This window comes from Phyllobates terribilis, unplaced genomic scaffold, assembly GCF_046119375.1.
Source record: "Phyllobates terribilis strain yellow unplaced genomic scaffold, ASM4611937v1 Scaffold_47__1_contigs__length_9908305, whole genome shotgun sequence".
In the NCBI taxonomy this organism is placed as follows: Eukaryota; Metazoa; Chordata; class Amphibia; order Anura; family Dendrobatidae; genus Phyllobates; species Phyllobates terribilis.
This window is the reverse complement of record NW_027362807.1, coordinates 3,280,119-3,299,262: the sequence shown is the minus strand read 5'-3', so window position 1 is coordinate 3,299,262 and position 19,144 is coordinate 3,280,119. Positions and strand designations below refer to the sequence as shown.

The 19,144-nt window shown below is 43.2% G+C and overlaps 1 protein-coding gene and 1 pseudogene across 1 annotated transcript in view; both read right to left on the bottom strand.

The window, feature by feature from the left end:
* LOC141191539 (uncharacterized) overlaps positions 1-4,278 on the bottom strand; it is a 29,531-nt gene extending 25,253 nt beyond the window's left edge. Inside the window, exon 1 of the mRNA XM_073661434.1 lies at positions 4,200-4,278. The gene's annotated coding sequence lies outside the window, so the exon portion shown is untranslated. The remainder of the gene's footprint in view (positions 1-4,199) is intronic.
* Positions 4,279-15,480: 11,202 nt separating this feature from the next.
* Positions 15,481-19,144, bottom strand: part of LOC141191588 (uncharacterized) — a 47,488-nt pseudogene continuing 43,824 nt past the window's right edge.

Sequence of the window (19,144 nt, the reverse complement as noted above, 5' to 3'; positions counted from 1 at the left end):
AAGAACGCTTCACATCCGCTTGTCCCTGGCAGGAAAAACGCATGTACAATCCGCATGCGTTTTTTCTGCCAGGGAGATGCAGAAACGCTCAGGAAAAAATCCGGAGTATTTCTGCATCGTGGGCACATAGCCTAAATGCGTTTGGGGATCCTCTGATGTGCCTAAACAGAGGAAACCCCCCCACAAGTGAACCATTTTGGAAACTAGACCCCTCAGGGAACTTAGCAAAGAAAACACCCAAAGAAAATATTGAACTTATTACATGTACACATATATGGGTAGTACACTGCTCAAAAAACAAAGGGAACACTTAAACAACAGAATACAACTCCAAGTGAATCAAACTTCTGTGAAATCAAACTGTCCACTTAGGAAGCAACACTGATTGACAATCAATTTTACATGCTGTTGTGCAAATGGAATAGACAATAGATGGAAATTATTGGCAATTATCAAGACACCCTCAATAAAGGTGGGGACCCCAGACCACATCTCAGTACCAATGCTTTCTGGCTGATGTTTTGGTCACTTTTGAATGTTGGTTGTGCTTTCACACTCGTGGTAGCATGAGACGGACTCTACAACCCACAGAAGTTGCTCAGGTAGTGCAGCTCATCCATCATGGCACATCAATGCGAACTGTGGCAAAAGGTTTGCTGTGTCTGTCAGCGTAGTGTCCAAAGGCTGGAGGCTCTACCAGGAGACAGGCCAGTACACCAGGAGACGAGGAGGGGGCTGTAGGAGGGCAACAACCCAGCAGCAGGACCACTACCTCCGCCTTTGTGCAAGGAGGAACAGGAGGAGCACTGACAGAGCCCTACAAAATGACCTCCAGCAGGCCACAAATGTGCATGTGTCTGCACAAACGGTTAGAAACCGACTCCATGAGGGTGGTATGAGGGCCCGACGTCCACAGATGGGGGTTGTGCTCACAGTCCAACACCATGTAGGACGCTTGACATTTGCCACAGAACAACAGGATTGGCAAAGTCACCACTGGCGCCCTGTGCTCTTCACAGATGAAAGCAGGTTCACACTGAGCACATGTGACAGACGTGAAAGAGTCTGGAGACGCCGTGGAGAGCAATCTGCTGCCTGCAACATCCTTCAGCATGACCGGCTTGGCAGTGGGTCAGTGAAGGTGTGGGGTGGCATTTCTTTGGAGGGCCGCACAGCCCTCCATGTGCTCGCCAGAGGTAGTCTGACTGCCATTAGGTACCGAGATGAGATCCTCAGACCCCTTGTGAGACCATATGTTGGTGCGGTTGGCCCTGGGTTCCTCCTAATGCAGGACAATGCCAGACCTCATGTGGCTGGAGTGTATCAGCAGTTCCTGCAAGATGAAGGCATTGAAGGTATGGACTGGCTCTCCCGTTCCCCAGACCTGAATCCGATTGAGCACATCTGGGACATCATGTCTCGCTCCATATGTGTACTTTTATTGTTTTTGTTAGTTTTTTTCATAATATATCATAATATATATTTATTTATGGGTACAATATATTTTTATTTTTTTATTATTATTATTTTGTTTTTTTTGTTTATGAATTGTCATAGGATATAAAGAATGGAGTCTTTCTACAATAATGTACTGCGCCTGTGCTACTTCTCATGCGCTAGAGATCCAATAATGTCCATCCTCTAGTGTGCATGTTCAGATAAACTAATTGCCACCGCCCCACTGGTACCCGTGACTGCGCATTCCCATAGTTATGCATTCCACACTGGAACATTGTCTGCGATTGCGCATGCTCGAATGTCTGCGCTCCACGCCGGAGCGCATATGGTATTGGAGTGCATTCCATCATCAGAAAAATCCTCTCTCTGAGATCATCATCATGGGAGACTAAAAACAAGTAATGCACATCCTCCCATCATGCAATAGGCATGTAGATCTACTTTATCACTACATAAAATATGGGATGATGGCCCACAGTATATTCCTAAATGGCCAAATTTGACCCCTATTGCATAATTAGAGATACACAAGGATCACCACACTTCTTAGTACTAGATAGCATATTTGCTCATTGAGTCCCTAGGGGCTCGTGAATCCAGTCTGGAAATCTATTGTGATCACCTCCTCTCACATTAGGTTTAAATTCCTCAATGATACAAAAGGAGAGGTCTCCGGTTTCACTTCAATGTACACTGTTCATGTGCCTCGCTAATGGGGTGTCCCGACCATGGTGTATATCGCCCAAATGCCCCCCCCACCTTGATCCTAGACTGCCTCTTGGTCGTGCATACATAATCTAGGGGACAGATGCATGTGCCATATATACAAGTCCCGAGGTGTTACAGTTGGAATAATCCCTCTGGAAAAAGGTTTTACCTACAGAGGAACTCGAAGAAGATTTACATGGTTTCATCCAATTATGTGTACAACATTCTCCACATCTAAAGAAACCACAGATTCTTCTATCTAGCCATGTCCCCTTGAGTGCAGGTTTTTATAGAAACTATGCACTAAACGGTCCCTAATTGACCGACCCTTTCTGAAAGTTATTGTTGGCGTAGATCACAAAGCACCCTCAGGTCCGGGTCAGCCACAAGTACATCCTAGTGTTTTCTGAGGATATTAAAGATAAGGTCACTCTGATTGTCGTCAGTTCCTATTACTTGTGTTATCCCATCTTTTTCTTGGTGTCTTGGTTAGGTATGGAGGAGTGTCTGTCTCTCCCATTTTTCTGCAAACAATCATGCGGAATCCAAAATGTACTGTGGTACCTTTTTCCCTGAATCTGGTGTTCATGCCTATTGCCTATATATTAAAATCTGTGACATTAGAACAGTTCTTTCTCGACCTTAAAAATTGGCCCTTGGGTATTCCTTTGTTTAGGGGGATGGGATGGTGGCTATTCCACTTCAATAGTTTATTAGTGCTTGTAGGTTTATGGTAGATGAGTGTTCCTAGGGTCCCATCCAGTTCTTTCTTGCCCATCCAGTTCTTTCTTGATTAGTACATCCAGGAAAGGCAACTGGTTATAACCAAACTCCGATGAAAGTCGAAGGCCATCGCTACTGATATTGAGTTCTCTGACAAATTCAAGAAATTGTTTACTCGTCTCTGACCAGATGATAACAATGTTGTCAATATATCTATACCATACCCCAATATATGGATGCCACCACTTATGATCATCCCTGAATATTGTGGATTCCTCCCACCAGCCCAGGAATAGGTTAGAATATGAGGGGGCACAGGGGTTCCCCATCGCAGTACCCCTGAGCTGGTGGAAGTACTTCCTGTCAAAAGAAAGTAGTTATGAGTAAGAGTGAATTTTAGAAGATCCTCCATGAAGTCATTATGTCTGCTACACTCTATTGATCTTGATTTCAAGAAATGTCTTACTCCTCTGATACCATCCTCATGTGGTATATTACTGTACAAAGCCTCGATTTCTGGTAATGACTGCTCCCCTACATGCCTGTATACATGCTCGAGGGTTATACATGTAGAGGAGCAGGCAGAGGGATTATTCCAACTTCAGGAAGTCAGGCAGTACTGGGGGAACATTATACTGTGTGGAAACATCATATATGCTGCATAAGGGGCATAATGGGGGCATTACACTGTGTGGGGCATAATACATAGTACATAAGGGGCATAATGAGGGCATTACACTGTGTGGGGGCATCATACATACTGCATAAGGGGCATAATGGGGGCATTACACTGTGGGGGCATCATACATCCTGCATAATGGGCATAATGGGAGCATTACACTGTGTGGGGGCATCATACTGCATAAGGGGCATAATGGGGGCATTACACTGTGTGCGGGCATTACACTGTGTGGGGTATTATACATACTGCATAAGGGGCATAATGGGGGCATTACACTGTGTCGGGGCATCATACATCCTGCATAAGGGGTATAACGGGGGCATTACACTGTGTGGGGGCATCATACATCCTGCATAAGGGGCATAATGGGGGCATTACACTGTGGGGGCCATCATACATACTGCATAAGGGGCATAATGGGGGCATTACACTGTGGGGCCAGTAAAGGGGTCCTGTACTATGAGAACAATATGTTTCCTCCCTTCCTGTCTCCATAGTTGGGTTGTATGTATCTATTACAGGAAACAGAACAAAAACCTTATGATTCTTATAAAGGGGCAACACAAAGAGTCTCTGTGCTGAAGGGGTTAATGCCCCCTGCACCCAGTAATGGGGGGTCTCCACATACCTCCACCTGCAGAGCCGCCACCACATATATGGCTGCTCTGTGCGCACAGGAGCTGTGATGAGGTCACAGGAGGGGAGGAGTCAGGGGTCACATGATCAGGGGCCTCAGTGGATGCAGGACTCTGCTGCGCTGGTTGTCATGGTGCTGGATGAGCTGAAGTTTATGTGTGGGGTCAGGAGGGGTTTACAGTGTGGATGTAGCAGAGCCGCACGTGTACGAGGTGTACGGAGCGGAGCCGCGTGTGTACGAGGTGTACGGAGCGGAGCCGCGTGTGTACGAGGTGCACGGAGCGGAGCCGCGTGTGTACGAGGTGTACGGAGCGGAGCCGCGTGTGTACGAGGTGTACGGAGCAGAGCCGCGTGTGTACGAGGTGTACAGAGCAGAGCCGCGTGTGTACGAGGTGTACGGAGCGGAGCCGTGTGTGTACGAGGTGTACGGAGCAGAGCCGCGTGTGTACGAGGTGTACGGAGCGGAGCCGCGTGTGTACGAGGTGTACGGAGCGGAGCCGCGTGTGTACGAGGTGTACGGAGCGGAGCCGCGTGTGTACGAGGTGTACGGAGCAGAGCCGCGTGTGTACGAGGTGTACGGAGCGGAGCCGCGTGTGTACGGAGCGGAGCCGCGTGTGTACGAGGTGTACGGAGCGGAGCCGTATGTGTACAAAGTGTACGGAGCGGAGACGCCGTTTCCCTCACCGCTACTGTCCCGGTCCGGCGTCCTCCAGCTCCCCTGCACCTGTTGTTGCGTGCACCGCGCGCAGCTTCCCATGCACTGTGCTTAGGCCGCTTGCGCCGTCCTAAAGAGTCCCTTGGCCGGAGGACCACTCCTATATAAAGCACCTCCTCCAAAATGGAGGTGCCTGTGCAAGGTTGTTGTTTGTGTGCTAACACTCTCCTCAGCCCTCAGGTTCCAGTGCCTGCCAGCCTGTCAGCCGTGCCCGCCAGCCTGTCTGTCAGCAGTGCCCGCCAGCCTGTCTACCCAGATCACCTGTCAGGCCAACTGCTGTGTCCGCCTGCTTGCCACCCCGGAACACCCATCTGGCTACCTGCCGTGCCAGCCTGCTTGCCAACCCGGATCATCCGTCAGGTTACCTGCCGTGCTCTCCCGCTGTACCTGTCAGCTTCAGCCATATGACCCATGGTAGTCACCTGCTCTCACACAAGGTCGGTCCCAGTGTGGCACCTGGTCCACCTGCCCGGTCCCTCCTTGGTTCACGGAGTCGACTAAGCCGCCGTGCGACCAGGGTCGGTCCGAGTAGGCACTTAGTTACGCCCCTCTGGTCCCTCCTTGCATCCCAGCACAGAGGTTCCACCACCCGGATCCATAATAATGTCATGTGTTTGGAAGCTTCTCAGACACGCCTGTGGATGTATTTTAATGCACACCTGAAACACACTGCTTCTTTGTTCAGCATCATGGGAAAGTCTACAGAAATCAGCCAAGATACCAGAAAGAGAATTGTGGACTTGCAGTTGTCTGGCTCATCCTTGGGTACAATTTCAAGATACCTGAAGGTGCCTCGTTCATCTGTACAAACAATTATACGCAAGTACAAACAAGATGGGAATGTCCAGCCATCATACCGCTCAGAAAGGAGATGGGTTCTGTGTCCCAGAGATGAACGTGCTTTGGTCCGACATGTACATATCAACCCAAGGACCAAAGCCAAAGACCTTGTGAAGATGATGGCGGAAGCTGGTAAGATTGTGTCAATATCCACAGTGAAACGAGTACTATATCAACATGGGCTGAAAGGCCACTCTGTCAGGAAGAGGCCATTGCTACAAAAGAAACATAAAAAAGCCAGATTAAGGTTTGCAAATGCACACAGGAACAAAGACCTTAATTTTTGGAGAATACCTGTGGTCTGATGAAACTAAAATTCATCTTTTTGGGCATAATGACTATTGTTACGTTGGGAGGAAAAAGGGAGAAGCTTAGAAGCCTAAGAACACCATCCCAACTGTGAAACATAGGGGGGCAGCATCATGTTGTGGGGTTGTTTTGCTGCAGGAGGGACTGGTGCATTTCACAAAATAGATGGCTTTATTAACAAAGAAGATTATGTGGCAATACTGAAGCAACATCTCAAAACATCAGCCAAGAAGTTAAAGCTTGGGTGGAAATGGGTCTTCCAAATAGACAATGACCCGAAGTATACTGCCAAAATGGTAACAAAGTGGCTTAAGGATAACAAAGTCGATGTTTTGGAGTGGTCATCACAAAGCCCTGATCTCAATCCTATTGAAAATTTATGGGCAAAGCTGAAAAGGCAGGTGCGAGCAAGGCGACATACAAACCTGGATCAGTTACATCAGTTTTGTCCGGAGGAATGGGCCCAAATTCCAACCAACTATTGTGAGAAGCTTGTGGAAGGATATCCCAAACCTTTGACCCAAGTCATTCAGTTTAAGGTCTGTGGTACCAAATACTAATGAAATGTATGTAAACTTTTGACTTTGCAGTAAGTTATAAAAATGCCTTAAACATTCTCTCTCTCTCATTATTCTGGCATTTGGCAAATATAAAAAATAATCCTAATTGACCTAAAACGGGAAAGGTTTATTCTGATTTCATGTCAGATATTGAGAAAAACATGCATATGTGTCTTTTTATATAGTGTATGTAAACTTCTGATTTCAACTGTATATATTGTATCATGTGCCCCCAAAAATCTGCACTTTTATTCCTCATTGGTTTTGAGTTAGTTACTCAAATCTATACCCCTGATGTCAATACAATGCAGTTTTTTATTCTAAGGCCCCGGTCCCACTATCAGTATTCGGTCAGTATTTTTTATCAGGAATGGGGGATAAATGCAGAATTGGTGCACTTGTTTCTATTATAACTTTTCTCTGATTGTTCCTCACCTGGTTTTGGCTCCCACTCCTGAGAAAAAATACTGACCGAATACTGACCAAATACTGATAGTGTGACCGTGGCCTAAGATCGCTAGTGTTTCTAGTTAGGTAAGGATGAGGTTGCTTTATTATTTAACTTTCATTGCAGGGACATTGGCTTCAGCTGGAATGGGCATTATGGTAAGTAGGGTTTAATTTAGAACAATAAAAGGTCTCTGTGTTTATTTCAAATAAAATATTTTATTCATGGTGTTGTTGTAGTTATTTCACATTTCACTATGGGGTTAGTAATGGGGGTGTCTTATAGACGCCTCTCCATTACTAAGCTGGGCTTGATGTCAGCTGGCCTTATAAGCTGACATCAACCCCAGCCCTATAACCCCACTGCCACCGCTACAGGGCAGTGGGCAGAGCGGAGGCTAAGTGCCAGAATTGGTGCATCCTATGGATGCGCCACTTCTGGGGCGGCTGAGGGCTGCTGTTTCTAGCCTCGGAGGGGGGCATTATTTATGGCCCCTTTCTAGGCTATTAATATCAGTCCCCAACTGTCTACATAGCCTTTGCTAGCTGTTAAAAGAGGAGGACCGAACGTCATTATTTGGGGGGTGCCCCATTTTAATAGCCTGTAAAGGCTAAGTATTCAACTGGGGGGCTGATATTAGTAGCCTGGGAAGCTCTGTGGGTATTACCCCCTTCCCAGGCTTCAAACATCTGCCCCAGCTGTCTGCTTAATCTCTGCTAGACTATAAAATTACGGGGGACCCCACACCAATTTTTAAGAAATCATTTAATTTAACAATAAATGATAACTACAGTAACCAACAGTCACTGTACTAATTATATACATGACTGACACCTTTCTATCTATTCTATGTGTATAGCTATTCTTTCTATTCTAAATTGTTGGGCACCGATGTATTGTAACTGTATGCGGCTGATGAATTGTCGGCTTTTAAAGAGACGGGTGAGTGAAAATCGGACGCCACTCGCATGGTCCAAGTGATGTGCGTGCGATTTTTTTCACCTACCCGTTGACTTGCACTGGCGAGTCTCGTCCGAGATACGTGGCAAATCGCAGCATGCTGTGAATTTTTTCTCAGCCCGATTTCAGCTGAGAAAAAAAAAATCGCAAATGAGATGTCATTCATTCATTAACATTGGTCCGAGTGAAATTCAGTTTTTTTATTGCTCTTCCTCAACTAAAGCAGAGAGGGAAAGCGCGTGGTGGATGCTGGGCTGTGATGTGTGATGAAACCCCGACCACAGCCCATCAATCAAGGGGGAGGGCGTCACTTGCTCGCGTCCGACTGCAGCCGGAACTTGACGTGACATCAGTGGATGTCGGAGTCGGCTGCAGCCGGGGTCACGTGATGCCTGGTGAGCGGCCAGCAATAGCGCCACTCACAGGCAATAAAGAACAAGCAAGGTATTTACAAAAATACTTGTTGGCACAATTTAAATCCATGGGGGCATTGTTAATAGTAGTGGACAACCTCTTTAAGGCCTGGAGGGAGGTCGAAATGTATCTTTTGGTAGATAATGACTGGGCGAAAAGAGTTGCTAACCGCAGACTTAGGAAGGCTCCAGTCTTTAGGGTGGGGGATTTTGTGTGGTTGTACTAAAAAAATCTGTGCTTAAAGATCACATCTAGAAAGTTTGCACCTAAATTTGTAGGTCCTTATAAATTTATTAAAATTTTAAATCCTGTGACAGTTTAGTTGCAACTTCCTATTGCCTGGAAAATCAATAATCATTTCCATTCTTCTCTTTTAAAAAAATTTGAGGGGACCTCAAGACATAATTAAGGTGGATTTGGAAGGGTATCGGGTGTATGAAGTAAGGCGAATTCTTGGTTCCAGGTGGGTCAGGTACTGTTTGCATTATCTCATCAAGTGGAAAGATTATGGTCCTTAAGATAATTCCTACTATAATTTAGGGTGTTATGGATAAATATATGTATGATTATGGAAGTTATATGAAAATAGTATGTATTAAGAATTGTAGACAATACAAAATTCCCTCCTCCTGCCCGAACCACATTGTACCAATAACCTCATATTGATCAAAGATCCACATACTACGTGGAACATAGTATGACAGAATCACTGACTGGGTGGATCAGGGAAATGCTGTAGATATAGTATATCTTGACTTCAGCAAAGCATTTGACAAAGTATCTCACACCATCCTTATTGAAAAAATGACCAAGTATGGAATGGACAAGGCAACTGTTAGGTGGGTTCATAACTGGCTTAGTGATCAGACTCAAAGAGTGGTCATAAATGGCTTCACATCCAGCTGGATGAATGTCTCAAGTGGGGTACCACAGGGCTCTGTCCTGGGACCTGTATTGTTCAACATCTTTATCAATGATTTAGATGAAGGAATTGAGGGTAAACTGATTAAATTTGCTGATGACACAAAGCTAGGAGGGATAGCTAATACTAGAGAAGAGAGAGAGAATTCAAAAAGACCTAAATAAACTGGAGCCGTGGGCAGCAACTAACAGAATGGTTTTTAACAGGGAAAAATGCAAAGTACTACATCTGGGCAATAAAAATGAAAAAAGCATATACAAAATGGGAGGAATAGAGCTAAGCAACAGTACATGTGAAAAAGACTTAGGTATACTAATAGATCATAGACTGAACATGAGTCAACAGTGTGATGCAGCAGCAAAAAAGGCAAATACAATTCTGGGATGTATTAACAGAAGCATGCAGTCTAGATAACGTGAAGTCATTATCGCACTTTACTCCTCTTTGGTCAGACCTCATTTGGAATACTGTGTCCAGTTTTGGGCACCACATTTTAAAAAAGACATCGACAAACTGGAGCAAGTTCAGAGAAGAGCGACCGGAATGGTGATCGGTCTGCAAACCATGTCCTATGAGGAACGGTTACAAGATTTGGGAATGTTTAGCTTGCAAAAAAGAAGACTGAGAGGAGACTTAATAGCGGTCTACAAATACCTCAAGGGCTGTCACATTGTAGAAGGATCATCTTTATTCTCATTTGCACAAGGAAAGACTAGAAGCAATGGGATGAAACTGAATGGGAGGAGACACAAATTAGATATTAGAAAAAACTTTTTGACAGTTAGGGTGATCAATGAGTGGAACAGGCTGCCACGAGAGGTGGTGAGTTCCCCTTCAAAGGACGTCTTCAAACAGAGGCTGGACAGATGTCTGTCTGAGATGATTTAGTGAATCCTGCTTTGAGCAGGGGGTTGGACCAGATGACCCAGGAGGTCCCTTCCAACTCTACCATTCTATGAATCTATAACATGGAATTATGGAAATTCCCTAATGATTATTGACTAACATATTAATCTGATAATAAGAGCTTGCTAATGATCTCTATTACTTTTAGGGAAATTACAGAATAATAAAAGATAAGTGATTATACTGATTGGCCTTTGAACCTTACGTGCAAGACGGACTTAATTGAGAGTCAGCTTGACTTAATTGTTTACATATTAAAATAATGACTCATTAGCGACAGATGTCAGCCATAATTCTGAGATAAGGCAATGAGGTAATGTGTGGAAAAGTTCCTGATTTTTCCTACAAAAAGCCTATTTGAGACACTACTCAGTGTTAATTTATGATTTCTCTGACCGTATAGATCCTATATACAATTTGGTGGCAGACAACTAAGACGAGAACACACACATTTTGTGTGCCCCTAACAGGGGGATCTTCATGCGATCAGATAGACAGATTATTGGGTGCGGCTGGGGAAAACCCAGCAGTCATGGTACACGTTGGTACCAATGACAAAGTTAGAGAGAGGTGAAAGGTCTTTAAAAATGATTACAGGGAATTAGGAGAGAAGCTGAAGTACAGGTGGTGTCTTCAGAAATACTGCTGATTCCACTACGTCACTAGAAAGTCAGCAGGAACTTAAGGAGATAATTGTCAGGAAGAAAGAGTTTAGGTTCATGGAGAACTGCGCTGACTTCTCTGTCGGCTACAGGATTTACGATAGGGACAGGCTGCACCTCAATGGGGAGAATGCAGATGTGCTGGGGGAAAAAATGGTCAGATGGATGGAGGAGCTTTCAAACTAGGATCTGGGGAGAGGGAGGGTTGATGTGCAAATAAGGGGATAGAGTAGACAGAGAGAGTGAGACATTCAAGGAAAGTAAGGAGGCGAGTAGCCGTAATAAATGTGCTAATAGTATTAAATGTCTGCAGGCAAATGCAAGAAGTCTTGAAAACAAAATGAATGAATCAGAGACTCTTAGGTCAACCACAGATTATGATGTGGTGGGCATTACAGAAACCTGGATGGATGAAAGCCATGACTGGGTGACAAACACAGAGGGTTACACTACATTGAAACGGATAGGAAAGAAAAATAGGTAAAGGGGTGGGAATTTTCGTAAAAAACAATTTAAGACCTCAAGCTCAATGACGACATGGGGGCAGATTCGACAATGTACTGCACGCATGCCCATCTTTTGATTATATTTGACCCACGACACCAGAACCACCACACTTATGTGAGGCCATTATTCTGCATGGAGGACTTTGTGGGGCCCATTATACTGGATGGAAAGCTATGTGGGGCCCATTATACTGGATGGAAAGTTATGCGGGGCCAATCATACTGTATGGAGGACTATGTGGGGCCCATTATACTGTATGGAGGACTATGTGGGGCCCATTATACTGTATACTGGTTGGTCCATGACTTTGTCCAAGTTTTTCATTTTGGCCCTTTGCATGTTTTGAGCTTTACATCCCTGATGTACAATCTGTATGGGTAATGTACATGGAAATGGCAATAATGGAAAGCTGCTAATTGGACTTTGCTACAAGCCTCCTAATATAGCTGAACATGAAGAGGATGATATGCTGCAACAAATTAAAAAGGCAACAAAAACAAGTCATGGTCAAAAGTGTTGGCTCCCTTGAAATTGTTCCAGAAAATTAAGTAATTCTCCCAGAAAATTATTGCCATTACACGTTTTGTTATACACGTTTATTTCCTTTGCATGCATTGGAACAACACAAGAAAACAGAGAAAAAAAGGCAAATTGAACATAATTTCACACAAAATAAGTCGGACAAAATTGTTGACACCTTGCCAAAATTGTGAGTAAACAACTTTGTTTCAAGCAAGTGAAGCTTGTTCAAACGCAATTGTGGCAAGTAACAGGTGTGGGCAATATGAAAATCACAACTAAAACCAGATAAAGGGAGAAGTTGATTCAATCTTTGCATGAGTCTGAGGACTTGAAAACCAAAATTGTTGAAAAATATCAATAATTTCAAGGCTATAAGTCCATCTTTAGAGATCCGGATGTTCTTCTGTCCAAGGTGCGCAACATAATCAATAAATTTACAACACATACAGTCAAATATGGTGGAACTTCAAAAATGTTTTGGGGTTGTTTTGCTGCCTCTGGTCAGGTACCTTAACTGTGTGCAAGGCATCATGAAATCTGAAGATTAGCAAAGGATTTTGGAGCACAATAGAGTGCCTAGTGTCAGAAAGCTGGGTTTGCTTGCTAGGTCATGGATCTTCCAGCATGACAATGACCCCAAACATATTTCAAGAAGCACCCAGAAAATGGATGGAAACAAAGTCCTGGACAGTTCTGACCAGCAATAAATCCGGATCTAAATCTCATTGAACACCTGTGGAGAGATCTTAAAATTGCTGTTTGGAGAAAAATATAAAAATCTGAAAGTCCTCAGTGGTTGACTCAATCTTTTCAGTTAGCCATTAGTCAGTAAGCTTTCGAGACTACTCAGGTCTCTTCATCAGACATAGTATAACACAAAACAAAAAACCAAGCAATGTGAACATTGCTTTGTTTTTTTGTCTTGCTTGCATTCTGTGCAAATTAGGGGTGTGGCATCCCCCTTGTTGAGCTGGTCAGTATATATAAAACAAAAAACCAGGCAATGTGAACTGAGGTCTAAGATGGTAGACATGCAAGAAATAGAAGCATGTTCACGGGCCTGGGTGGTCTGGAGTTGGGACCCGGTCCTATTTGTCTACCCTTTTATATGCATTGCTTCAACTTTGATATACAGTAAGATTTTTAATATAAGCAGTATAGGTACCGTCCCAATTTAGGGTCACCTTGCCGCTGGTGGGACGGCTTGTATACTTTTTTTGATCAAAAATAGTTCACTAAGTACCCTATATTTATTATGCAACTTTGCTTTACATTTATATATAATGATGGTAGGGTATGAGATATATTTTTGTCTTTTGTAGGTTTTGTTTCTTTTTTGCTAGTGTGAACATGCTTCTATTTCTTGCATGTCTACCATCTTAGACCTCAGTTCACATTGCCTGGTTTTTTGTCTTGTTTGCATTCTGTGCAATTTAAGGGTGTGGCATCCCCTTTGTTGAGCTGACTGGTATATATGTAGCTTACCACAGGCCTGGGTGGTCTGGAGTTGGGACCCGGTCCTATTTGTCTACCCTTTTATATGCATTGCTTCAACTTTGATATACAGTAAGGTTTTTAATATAGGCAGTATAGGTACCGTCCCAATTTAGGGTCAACTTGCCGCTGGTGGGACGGCTTGTATACTTTTTTTGATCAAAAATAGTTCACTAAGTACCCTATATTTATTATGCAACTTTGCTTTACATTTATATATAATGATGGTAGGGTATGAGATATATTTTTGTCTTTTGTAGGTTTTGTTTCTTTTTTGCTAGTGTGAACATGCTTCTATTTCTTGCATGTCTACCATCTTAGACCTTAGTTCACATTGCCTGGTTTTTTGTCTTGTTTGCATTCTGTGCAATTTAAGGGTGTGGCATCCCCTTTGTTGAGCTGACTGGTATATATGTAGCTTACCACGGGCCTGGGTGGTCTGGAGTTGGGACCCGGTCCTATTTGTCTACCCTTTTATATGCATTGCTTCAACTTTGATATACAGTAAGGTTTTTAATATAGGCAGTATAGGTACCGTCCCAATTTAGGGTCACCTTGCCGCTGGTGGGACGGCTTGTATACTTTTTTTAATCAAAAATAGTTCACTAAGTACCCTATATTTATTATGCAACTTTGCTTTACATTTATATATAATGATGGTAGGGTATGAGATATATTTTTGTCTTTTGTAGGTTTTGTTTCTTTTTTGCTAGTGTGAACATGCTTCTATTTCTTGCATGTCTACCATCTTAGACCTCAGTTCACATTGCCTGGTTTTTTGTCTTGTTTGCATTCTGTGCAATTTAAGGGTGTGGCATCCCCTTTGTTGAGCTGACTGGTATATATGTAGCTTACCACGGGCCTGGGTGGTCTGGAGTTGGGACCCGGTCCTATTTGTCTACCCTTTTATATGCATTGCTTCAACTTTGATATACAGTAAGGTTTTTAATATAGGCAGTATAGGTACCGTCCCAATTTAGGGTCACCTTGCCGCTGGTGGGACGGCTTGTATACTTTTTTTGATCAAAAATAGTTCACTAAGTACCCTATATTTATTATGCAACTTTGCTTTACATTTATATATAATGATGGTAGGGTATGAGATATATTTTTGTCTTTTGTAGGTTTTGGTCAGTATATATGTAGCTTACAACGGGCTTAGGTGGTCTGATATTGGGACCCGGTTCTATTTGTCAACCCTTTAATATGCATCACTTCAACTTTGATATACAGTAAGGTTTTTAATATAGACAGTGTAGGACCGTCCCAATTAGGGTCATCTTGTCGCTGGTGGGACGGCTTGTATACTTTTTTTGATCAAAAATAGTTCACTAAGTACCCTATATTTCATATGCAACTTTGCATTACATTTATATATAATGATGGTAGGGTATGTGATATATTTTTTGTCTTTTGTATGTTTTGTATAGTATAACACAAAATCTGAATAGTCACATATTAATACACAACAGGGCACAGGAATAATGCAATAGATAAGACAAGTGGCGTGAAGCAGAACTATCATCATGGGAGAGGGAGAAGCAGTTGTGGCCGTAAAAAGGTTTGGCCACAAGTAGATCTATTCTTTATTTTTTTATTGTGTGGTGATGAGAATTCATCCTTGTTCTAAGTTTTTGCCCTGTCTCCCCTACATACAGACCCCCAGTTGGACATTTGGTACATATAATTAAGTACACTACATTAGTTGTGATTCAGCTGAAAGTACCTGGGATCTTGTGGTCCTGATGTGAGTTGGGAAACTTTATCTTGTCCATGGTCATTATAAATGGACGGGTTTTACATTTACAGTTGGTGAGAATGAATTTTATAAGTTTCACCACAAAGATGAAACTATCCTCCCGGTCATGTAGATTGGGAGGAAGAAGGCGCTATGGTGGCAGCGAATTTGTAGACAGGGAACCGATGCCTGTCCGTATGGATGTATGTATTGTAGATTTAGAGTTTTTTTAAAATTGCGCCAGCGATAGTGGAATGGATTAGGGAGACGGGGTAATTAGTTAAAATTCCTTTATTGGGTTACAAATTATTAAAATTGGAATAGAATAGGATATAAGATAGTCCGTAAGAAGTACACTAGGTCCGGGTGTGTACAGTAAATTTTCAATAAATAAAATAAAATAAGAGTTCATAGATTTCAATACATGAATATCAGTTGAATAGGCCAGTAGGTAGTTCAATGGAAATGGGTCAGTACTGGCATATGATCCCGGTTTTCCTTGATGGAGGTATTGGTGCGAAGACCTGGTCAGACGTGGTGATCGTACCTCAGCGTAGTGGGGTTTTTTGCTTCTTTTTGGATTTAGCTAGGGAGGAGGGGGGGGGGGGGGGAGAGAGAAAATATAATGGGAGTAAGATGATTCTTTTAGTATAGAGTTGTGCATACAGTTTGGTGATCAGGGGCGTGATCACGTACCTTCTGCCGGATGTGATTGGCCCACTTTTTTTTCGTTGATCCTGTCTGTGGGGCCTGTAGACTTCACAGTGTATTAGTCATATTCAACCGCTGTGTCAGATTCGAACATGGCCAATGTCCTGAGAAGGAAGAAGCAGGGTGAGCTGGGTCCTGCCTGGGGACCCTGTTTAAGTGGGGTCCGACCTTGGCCCCCTTGACCTTGTATCCTCCCGGTCAGTTTGCTTTCCCTCCCAGTACCTTTTTATTCCAACAATGTTAGGTTTCTGGGAGATTATACTTGTTCCCTTTATTTTTGGTTCTCCTTAGCTTGCCTTCTTTCCCCTATATGAATGTGTTTTTGTTTCTCACTCAGAGTTTTCGTATTTTCCTTCATACTTTCCTTTCCCCTGGTTGACAGTGTGTTGCCGCCTCCCCTCTGGTTCCTCAGGAGGTATGAGAAACTCCTCAATGGCTTATTAGTTAGTTGGGTGTGTGGTGGAGTTTTTAGTTGTGCAGCTAGGGCTGTTCTAGTCTGTACAGAGACTAGTTGGGTGTAGTTGTGGCATTCTCCCCTGTGTGGATTCTCCAGTGGTTATCAAGATGCGCTTTCTGGTTAAAACATTTCCCACATTCTGGACATGAAAAAGGCTTCTCCCCTGTGTGAGTTCTCTGATGTTTATAAAGATATCATTTGTGTCCAAAACATTTTCCACAATCTGAGCATGAAAAAGGCTTCTCCCCTGTGTGAGTTCTCTGATGTTTGATAACATTTGATTTCTTTGCAAAAGATTTCCCACATTCTGAACAGGAAAATGGCTTCTCCCCTGTGTGAGTTCTCTGATGTTTGCTAAGAGTTGATTTCACTGTAAAACATTTCCCACATTCTGAACAGGAAAATGGCTTCTCTCCTGTGTGAGTTCTCTCATGTGCGATAAGATATGATTTCTCTGTAAAACGTTTCCCACATTCTGAACAGGAAAATGGCTTCTCTCCTGTGTGAGTTCTCTGGTGCCTAACAAGATCTGATTTCTGATTAAAACACCTCCCACGCTTTGAACAAGAAAATCTATTCTTCGCTGTGTGAATTTTTTGAGGTTTAAGAAAAGACTGTTTGGGAGGAAAACTATTTCTATATTCTGAATGTGAAAATGTCTTCTTTGCATTAGGAGCAGTTTGTTTTTTAATGCTTGTTTTGTGACTTTGATTTTCCTTAGTAGTCGGTAATGAATCAGAAGACAGGACCTGTTTCGAAGGATCAGATGACAGATCATTGCAGTGAAGGGATGATGGTAAATCTGGAGAAATGTCATTCATTTCAATTGTATCCTGTTGGATCTGAAAATTATCTGATTTGAAAATTGAAGATGTCAGCTGTCCCTCTGATCTCCTGGTACAGACATCTGCCAAGAATAAAACCGAATATTATTTTTTAATAAAAAAATCCTTGAATTTTATATTTTTGAACATTTCTACTTAAACTGTCCATAAAAAAGGCAAGTTATATAAAAAAAATCACTTATTCACCAGGACAATGACTGTCTGATAGAAAACCTCATAGAAAGGAGCAGTAGAGCGTGGTGTTCAACTGTTTGTTCATTCTGCCTCCCAAATATGGAATAAAAAGACACCAAATGATGTTATGTAGGTGAAATAATACCAATAAAAACTTCTACTTATCTCACAAAAAACAAGTCCCCACTCAGGTCCATCATCTGTCAATGGAATAACAGAGGTTTCCACATTATTAGTGGCTCAAAGGCTCTTGAAAAGCAACATGGCTTCCATAAACCAATCCAGCAATATCCGCTCTCCCAAAGTCAGATCTCCCCCTCACTTCTGAGCCTTGCAGTGCGCCCAAACCACATTCAGCATCCATGTATTTGGCATTACTATAGTGAGAAGAACCCACTTAATTTACGGTGTGTGTCTCCTGGAGCACAATCTGGGCACTATGTGTTGGGTAATAAAATAATATATTTGTAATTTTCACTCTCCAACATCCACTGCGTGCTAATTTCTGGAAAGTGACTGTGGAGTCAAAATAGTCACTACTCCTATAGATTAATTCACTGAGGGTTATAATTTCCAAAATGGAGTCACTTTATGGGGATTTCTACTGATCTGGTCTTCTACCATTTTGTTATATTAGGGCTTCTGCAAATGGTGTGTCCCATCTCGTCTGGGACGTCTACTTCTCCTCCTGCTTCGACTTGTGTGACGTCTGCTTCTGTCACCAGGAGCCGCCTTATTCATCCTGCAGGCGGCGCTGGTGATAGAAGAGACGTCAGAACCAGAAGCTCTGGGCGGCGCAGGCTCTGTCCAGCCACTAAGATTAGGGTTGCTGGTACCTGTAGTACCATCCAGTCTGGCAGTATGGGTGTATGTGCTGTCCAGCTGGAGTAATATGCTCCCGGCTTCAGCCAACTGGAGAGCACCGCACCCTACTAAAGCTGGAAGTATATTGCCGGAAGCTGCCAGATACAGCCTTGTTCTCCTCTGGTTCAGTCCTCTGTGCTCAGCTCCCGGCTTGTGTATTTGTTTCTGTTGTGACCTCGGCCCGTTTACTGACTACTCTTGTGTCTTCTGATTTTGTATTTTCTCTGCCCTCCTGGTTCTGACCCGGCTATCTGACTATTCTTCTTCCCATCTCACCCCACAGAACAGCAGGTAACACCGTGGCCCAAGCCTAGGGGTCTCTGTGTAAGTCCAGATCCATGTAGAAGGGATAAATGGTGATGGGCAAAGTAATTTGTGAAATCTGTAAACGGGGTAGATAAGACAAGCCTGTTTGTGGTGGCCATCTTTTGAGCTTCCAAATGACCATAAACAGTGCCCCCAATACATTGTGTCTGGGAACTATTCCAGCAAAATCTGCATTCCTAATAGCTAAATGGCGCTCCTTCCCTTCTTAACCTGCCATGTGCCCAGACAGTAGTGTACAACCGTATACAGGGTATTGTCAGATTCAAAAGAAGTTGGAAAATAATTTGTAAGGTCCATTTGTTTCCTATTATCCTTTGTGAAGAATTCCAAAGTTATCACCACATAAAGTGACACACGTCAGATTTGAAAAATGGCCCTGATTAGGAACAGAAAACTGACTGCAGGAAGGGGTTAAAGCAGAGGATTACTGAAGTCAAAAACTGTGACTATAGACAATAAAACATCAACTGAAATGAACAAACTCAACAGTCTCCATCAGAGAAAAATGAGTAACTAGTGGTGAAACCTCTCTGGGGTAACTGGAGTATGGGGCTCGGTGGCT